The sequence below is a fragment of the Ovis canadensis genome, chromosome 18, assembly GCF_042477335.2.
Source record: "Ovis canadensis isolate MfBH-ARS-UI-01 breed Bighorn chromosome 18, ARS-UI_OviCan_v2, whole genome shotgun sequence".
Classification (NCBI taxonomy): Eukaryota; Metazoa; Chordata; class Mammalia; order Artiodactyla; family Bovidae; genus Ovis; species Ovis canadensis.
The window spans coordinates 53,403,483-53,411,837 of record NC_091262.1 but is presented as its reverse complement, the minus strand read 5'-3'; the positions used below and the strand labels follow the sequence as shown (position 1 = coordinate 53,411,837).

Below are 8,355 nucleotides of genomic sequence, written 5' to 3'. Positions count from 1 at the left end.
TTCTTTTTAACGGCTGAGTAATACTCCATTGTGTATATGTACCACAGCTTTCTTATCCATTCATCTGCTGATGGACATCTAGGTTGTTTCCATGTCCTGGCTATTATAAACAGTGCTGCGATGAACATTGGGGTACATGTGTCTCTATCAATTCTGGTTTCCTCGGTGTGTATGCCCAGCAGTGGAATTGCTGGGTCATAAGGTAGTTCTATTTGCAATTTTTTAAGGAATCTCCACACTGTTCTCCATAGTGGCTGTACTAGTTTGCATTCCCACCAACAGTGTAGGAGGGTTCCCTTTTCTCCACACCCTCTCCAGCATTTATTGCTTGCAGATTTTTGGATCGCAGCCATTCTGACTGGTGTGAAGTGGTACCTCATTGTGGTTTTGATTTGCATTTCTCTAATAATGAGTGATGTTGAGCATCTTTTCATGTGTTTGTTAGCCATCCGTATGTCTTCTTTGGAGAAATGTCTATTTAGTTCTTTGGCCCATTTTTTGATTGGGTCGTACACAACAAAGGAAAATATAAGCAAGGTGAAAAGACAGCCTTCTGAATGGGAGAAAATAATAGCAAATGAAGCAACTGACAAACAACTAATCTCAAAAATATACAAGCAACTTATGCAGCTCAACTCCAGAAAAATAAACGACCCAATCAAAAAATGTATAGTTCTTTTGTATATTCTTGCCACCTCTTCTTAATGTCTTCTTATGTTAGGTCCATACCAATTCTGTCCTTTATTGAGCCCATCTTTGCATGAAATATTCCCTTGGTAGCTCTAATTTTCTTGAGGAGATCTCTAGTTTTTCCCATTCTATTGCTTTCCTCTATTTCTTTGCTTGATCGCTGAGTTTTTCTATTGATTTTTGTCTATGTTTTCTCATTGATCTGACTTTTTCTATTGTCAGCAATACTTCATAGGACAATTTACATATCCATCTCCATGTCTGCCTGCTATGTTTCCCATAAGAAGGATTTATTGAAGTGGAAGTGCTATCCCATGTCATCAGGATAGTCATTGAAGATTCTGATACTTGAGCATCACAATCTTAACACTTATTAGGTTGACTCTAAACACCAGAAGAAAATTTCCGTTTTCTTCAGCCTAAATCCTTTCCTCAGGGCTGCTCCTATCTTACACAGGCAATGAAACGAGGTATTTATTTTTAGCACCAGCGGATGCACTTCATGTTGTGGACAGTGATTTGTCTTTATTGCTCTCAGCATGTCTTTTTGTACCAACTATTATTCAATTGACTTCTCCTGAAGAGTTTGCCTTCTTCCTACCTTTTCTCTGAATGCTGGCTTCATTTGTACTTCCTAGAATAGCAATGGGCTGCTGTTGCTGTAGATGCCATGCTCTCTTCAATTGACTGCTCCCTGTCTGCATTTTCTATGCTGTGATCAACATCTTTTCTGATTGTTTTGGCACAGGCAGTATTTGTTTAAACCTTTTCTGGTGGAAAAATTTACCTGGTGCTAGGACCTTGGGCTGAACACAAGCTACCTTATTTTTTCAACTCTTTGAGAGGGACCGGGACACCACTGGTACTTTAAATAATATGAAAATAGTTAAGTCCATACCAGAACTAGCATTGTGATATTCTTCCATGTCTTCTTTCTGTTCAGCATTGTTCCCTGTTCCTTGGAATCCCTCTGGAATCTCCCTACAAATACCTGAGCCTCTCTTAAGTATAAGCCAAAGTGCTCTCTAATTCCCCCTCTCATAGACTGTGATTATTATCATCAAGAACAATTACATTTTATTACATTTCTCTGTTCTCAGGTCTCTTTACCAGGCAGATTCGATGTCCTTTGAGGATAGGGACCATGTGGTTAAAGGCTTCTAGCTATGCAATCAGAGAGATCTTTATTTAAATATGTCCTCAATACTTTGGGGCTTCCCAGAAGGCACTAGTGGCAAAGAACCCACCTGCCAGTGTAGGAGATGTAGGTGATGTGAGAAATGTGGGTCTGATCCCTAGTTCGGGAAGATCCCCTGGATGAGGGCATGGCAACCCACTCCAGTATTCTTGCCTGGAGAATCCATGGACAGAGGGGCCTGACAGGTTGAAGTCTATAGGGGTGAACAGAGTTGCCCATGACTAAAGCAATTTAGCATGCACATTCACTACTTTTAGCTGTGTAAGCTTGGGAAAGCCACTTAAATTCAGCTGCTTCATTTATAAACACTAGAAATCCAGCCTCACAATGTTGTGATGTATCAATGAGGTAATGTTCACAAGGCACTGAGAATGGAGACTGGTGTATTCTATATCCTCAGTAAATGCTGGTGGCCATTGTGGCAGCCATCAGAATGCACCTCGTACATCACAGGATATGGAACAGCATTGACGCATAGCCTCAGCTTCTGCCCTCTGACACTTATCCCTGTATGTGCCAAGAGGCTGAATTTCCCATTCACTGCTTGCAGCTGATGATGAATGTGGCAGGGACACTAAGGCAGGCCCATTCTTGCAGACATGGGAACTCTGTCTCCAGGGCTCCCATCACCTTGCTGAACTTCCTTAGAATTGTACTGTCATCTAAAGCATTCCTGCCCACAAGTCCTCCTTCCCATTCTCAAGAAGGGGCAGATTGGTATCACATTCTGATGGCTTTCCAGAATCCTCTGGCTCACTGCCCATGTTTCCTCACAGGTGTGTTTCTTCTGTGTCCAATCCTGTCTTATCATTGGGATTTTGGAAGACCTGGACCAGCACAACTGGTTCTGAGAGTGGTTTTGGGTAGGATGTGTTAGGCTGGAGTAGGAAGAAGCCCTGTCTCTGACTTACCTACAGCCTGTGAGTGAAGAGGATGCTTTCCTGGTTGGAAGATGAGGCATGAATAGACCCTGGCACAGGGTGGTAGCTAGGTTGCTGAAGGTTTCACCTGTGGTGACGTGGGAAAATGTCCTTAGAGAGGAATGGTCTGGCAGGTGCAATAAAGCAGACATTTGAAAGGTTTGGTGAAAACAGTGTCGATAATACAAAGTTGGCTGGTTGTTGGGATGCCCTGTAAAGAGGTAATGACAGAGAAAGGGCAATTAACAAGCAGTTTATGGTTAAATGTGACAACCAGAGGGCCTCTGTGGTACCTTACCTAGGAAGTTCATATTTCTGTAGTGGAAAAGCAGTTATATCAAGCAGGAACTTAAAGATATCATTGTTAGGGTTGTCAAACTCCAGAAGTTTGAATGGTCAACCAAGGCAGGTCTGTTATGCAAAGGCCAGAGCCCTGGTGGGGAAAATTTAGCATCTTAAAACATAGGCTGGTGCATCTGGGTGATTACCCTTGATGATGTTGATTCTAGAGACTCTCTGGGTTTACAAAGCAGGTCTCCCTTCCCTAGTAACATCTAGCATTTCTCTACGCTGAATGATGCTGAAGAAACCTTCCCTCCACATGTTAGCAGGTACCTCCCTTAGGAGCTGCCCTCACCTCTGTCTTGGTTGCCAATGTGCTGACCAGGGTTATATCCCTTTATAATCCAGCTGGGGATGTGCTGGGCCTGGAAAATTATAAGAATTCATTAGGATGTATCATCAGGAGCCAGTACATTGGAGATCAAGAGGACCAGAATGTAAGATTGGATAAGAAAGAATGCATTGATTTGGGATCACTTTCTTAGGACATAGGGTTAAAATATTAAAAGGAAATCCTGGGAAACAGGCAAACTTGCTGCTAAGTTGACCTAAATTGACCTTAGAAGCCTGGAAAAAGTTATGCCTCACATGCAGCAAAACAGAAAGCCTGAGCTGCCTTGAAAGATGCTGAAAGAAGGAATAGAGTCTGAGAGACTCTCGTATTCTGTGATGGATGTCTTATGGTATGATGGAGGACCCACCGGGCAATTATGTCCCACTCAGGGGCTCAGAGGACATACCATTCATCCAGGCCATCAGGAATATACCAGCGAGGAGTCACCAAGATCACAAAGAAGTTGAGTGGTGATTCTCCTCCTCAGTCCAGCCTGATGGACCATAGGGGTCACAGTCACATAGCCTGTTTACATCTTTGAGGTGATGAGGACCCAAAACATTACAAATATTATGATACCACATTTAGAAATGGACTTTCAGGGAGCCCTGGATAAGATCCAGTTCACAGTATGGCCACTGGGTCAGTGGACTCAGTCAGTGTTTATTTCCCAGTTATCAAGTGTGTATAACTGGAAAATAATATATTTGGAAGTTGGCACAAAATGCACAGTGAAGATACATTTTTGGTGGTCCCTACATTTCTATTTTTACTGCATATACTGTATCATATTTGTTTATTTTCTATTTAGTTTGTGATTATAGAAACCCATCCTGGAGAATAATGATTACTGCAGACATAACCAACTAGCAGTCTTGGTTATGGTTGCTCTGGCTGATGAGGTATCACTATTATAGCAGATAATTAAGGTTTTAGGTACATGATACACAGCCAGTGATTGTTTTCTATTCCAGTTACAAAAACAGTTCAGAGACTATTTGCCCATCCAGGTTGCCACTGGGATATATTAATTCTGCTGTTTCTGTCATAAGGTAGTCAAAGAGATATGAACTGCATGAACACCATGCAGAATGACACAGAGGTCTATTACAACAATGACGTTGTGCTGATTGGGCAGGATAAGCAAGAGGTGGCTGGAATGCTGCAGAATTTAGTAATACACCTATATTCTGAGGGTGGGAGATAAACACTAGGAAGTTCCAGGATCTGCCACTTTTGTGAAATTTCATGGGTACAGTGGTCAGGAGTGTACTGAGATATCTCCTACAAAGTACTTCTGCACCTTCCATCCCCTATAGTAATAAAAAGAAACCTGGTACCTGGTAGATCTCTTTGGCTTCTTGGTGCAGCACATTCCATCCACCCCTAGGAATACTGCCTTAGTGGAGTAATGGGTAACACTGAAGGCTGCCAGTTTGAAGTGGAGCTGGGATCAGAGTAGAGCTCCATATAAGCTCCAGGCTGCAGTGCTTCAGCCTGGCCACTTGGGGCTTCTGACCCAGGAGACTCTAAAGGTGCTGGAGTTTTTAGTATTGAATGCAGCAGTGTGGAGATGATGGCAAGTCTCAGTGGGAGATTTCAACGTAGGCTCCTGGAATCTGGAACAGGGCCATGCCACCTGTAGTAGAGATTACAAAATCTTTGAGAAATAGCCCTTAACATGTTACTTGGCCCTGGTGGAAACAGAATACTTGACTTTGGAGCAAACACCAGTGACCATGTATCTGGAAATGCTCATTACAAGTGAGGCCTGCCAAGTCAAAGTAAGATGTACTCAGCAGCAGTCCAGTCCAAGATGGAAATGGGACATTGGGATCGAACTCAGGCAGTACCACTTGTATTGGCTTGGCCAAAAAGTTTCTTCCAGTTTTTCAGACCGTCTTATGGAAAAACCCAAACAAATTTTTTTGGCAAACCCTCCTCTTTTTTGAGTTTACTGCAAGATCTTATCTTCTTTTTGGAAGGAGAATCAAGTTCATTATTAGAAATTAAATTATAACACAGTTAATGTTCCTTATTTGAAGCATTTAAAATGCCATGCCCCATTTGCTAACCTAAAAACTGATATCCACATATGTTGAGTCACTTTTTTCAATTACTTGCAAAAATGGATAGAGATTGGGAGGGGCTGTGAATTTATGCATACTAATGAAACCTTAAAATAAAATGTTTCCATGTGCAACTTCCAGTCTTGTTGAATAACTTTACTTGATTGAAAATTACTTGAGAAAGATGAAATCATAAATTACCTTAAATTTACTGAAAGCCTGTGAACCACCTATATTAGGTGTGAAGCTGATGAAGTTTCATCTTGAATGGAAATAAGTTGAGAAAACAACACGGCTAACATTTCAGACATATCTCCAGAAAGAAGGCTTACAATGTTAGCTTCACTGGCTCCAGTACTGACAAACTGGCAATGTTGAAAATAGTAAACAGAAATCTATTACCATTACAATCGCTAAAGTTCCATTTAGTACTCACAGTTTCCACTGGTTCCACTCATTTCCTATTGTGCATATTCTCTCAGGCTTTTTATGCTATTACTTTTTAAAAAAATATAAATTTATTTATTTTAATTGGAGGCTAATTACTTTACAATATTGTATTGGTTTTGCCATACATCAACATGAATCCACCACGTGTTCACGTGTGTACACATGTTCACATGTGTACACGTGAATCTGCCAGGTGTACACGTGAATCTGCCAGGTGTACAACATGTTCCCCATCCTGAACCTCTCTCCCACCTCCCTGCCTGTACCATCCGTCTGGGTCATCCCAGTGCTCCAGCCCCAAGCATCCTGTATCCTGCATTGAACCTGGACTGGTGATTCGTTTCATATATGATATTATACATGTTTCAATGCCATTCCCCCAAATCATCCTACCCTCTCCCTCTCCCACAGAATCCAAAAGACTGTTCTATACATCTGTGTCTCTTTTGATGTCTCACATACAGGGTTATCATTACCATCATTCTAAATTCCATATATATGCATTAGTATACTGTATTGGTGTTTTTCTTTCTGGCTTACTTCACTCTGTATAATAGGCTCCAGTTTCATCCACCTCTTTAGAACTGATTCAAATGTATTCTTTTTAATGGCTGAGTAATACTCCATTGTGTATATGTGCCACAGCTTTCTTATCCATTCATCTGCTGATGGACATCTAGGTTGCTTCCATGTCCTGGCTATTACAAACAGTGTTGTGATGAAAAAACAGTGGTTAGATGCCATGGAGTAGGTGGCAATGCCTTAACCGATTGCGTGTTGTCAGGCTTGAGAGCCTCTTCCATCCTTGCAAGGGGAGTGCTAACCTTCTCTCCTTTCATACAACACTTATGCCATTACTGATTCATTCATTCATTCATTCTACAAACTTTTAGATTCTCTATAGGAAGCATTGTGCTCTTATAGAAGGGTTCTTTGTGTGCTAGTCATAGGTAAGTGAAGTGTGAAGTAGTGAAAAGAATTGCTCAGTCAGTTCCAACTATTTGTGACGCTATGGACTATAGACTGCCAGGGCCTTTTGTCCATGGTATTCTCCAGGCAGGAATACTGGAGTGGGCAGTCCTTCCCTTCTCCAGGGAATCTTCCTGACTCAGGAATCGAATCAAGGTCTGATGCACTGCAGGTGGATTCTTTGCTAGCTGAGCTACCAGGGAAACCTAGTCATAGATAGTTCAGTTCAGTCGCTCTGTCATGTCCGGCTCTTTGTGACTCCATGAATTGCAGCACGCCAGGCCTTCCTGTCCATCACCATCTCTCAGAGTTCACTCAAACTCACATCCATCGAGTCAGTGATGTCATCCAGCCATCTCATCCTCTGTCGTCCTCTTCTCCTCCTGCCCCTAATCCCTCCAAGCATCCGAGTTTTTTCCAATGAGTCAACTCTTTGCATGAGGTGGTCAAAGTCCTGGAGTTTCAGCTTTAGCACCATTCCTTCCAAAGAACACCCAGGACTGATCTCCTTTAGAATGGGCTGGTTGGATCTCCTTGCAGTCCAAGGGACTCTCAAGAGCCTTCTCCAACACCACAATTCAAAAGCATCAATTCTTCGGTGCTCAGCTTTCTTCACAGTCCAACTCTCACACCCATACATGACTACTGCAAAAACCATAGCCTTGATTAGATGGACCATTGTTGGCAAAGTAATGCCTCTGCTTTTGAATATGCTACCAAGGAGCAGGCGTCTTTTAATTTCATGGCTGCAATCACCATCTGCAGTGATTTTGGAGCCCAAAAACGTAAAGTCTGACACTGTTTCCCCTGTTTCCCCATCTATTTGCCATGAAGTGATGGGACCAGATGCCATGATCTTAGTTTTCTGAATGTTGAGCTTTAAGCCAACTTTTTCACTCTCCACTTTCACTTTCATCAAGAGGCTCTTTAGTTCTTCACTTTCTGCCATAAGGGTGGTGTCATCTGCATATCTGAGGTTATTGATATTTCTCCCGGCAATCTTGATTCCAGCTTGTGCTTCTTCCAGCCCAGCATTTCTCATGATGAACTCTGAATATAAGTTAAATAAGCAGGGTGACAATATACAGCCTTGATGTACTCCTTTTCCTATTTGGAACCAGTCTGTTGTTCCATGTCCAGTTCGAACTGTTGCTTCCTGACCTGCATACAGGTTTCTCAAGAGGCAGGTCAGGTGATCTGGTATTCCCATCTCTTTCAGAATTTTCCACAGTTTATTGTGATCTGCACAGTATAAGGCCTTGGCATAGTCAATAAAGCAGAAATAGATGTTTTTCTGGTACTCTCTTGCTTTTTCCATGATCCAGCAGATGTTGGCAATTTGATCTCTGGTTCCTCTGTCTTTTCTAAAACCAGCTTGAATAT

At 42.0% G+C, this 8,355-nt stretch overlaps 1 non-coding gene across 1 annotated transcript; it reads right to left on the bottom strand.

The window, feature by feature from the left end:
* Positions 1–6,724: 6,724 nt before the first annotated feature.
* On the bottom strand, positions 6,725–6,849 carry LOC138424031 (U6atac minor spliceosomal RNA). The gene has a single exon (XR_011250605.1). It is a non-coding gene; the product is annotated as a U6atac minor spliceosomal RNA (small nuclear RNA).
* Positions 6,850–8,355: the final 1,506 nt, after the last annotated feature.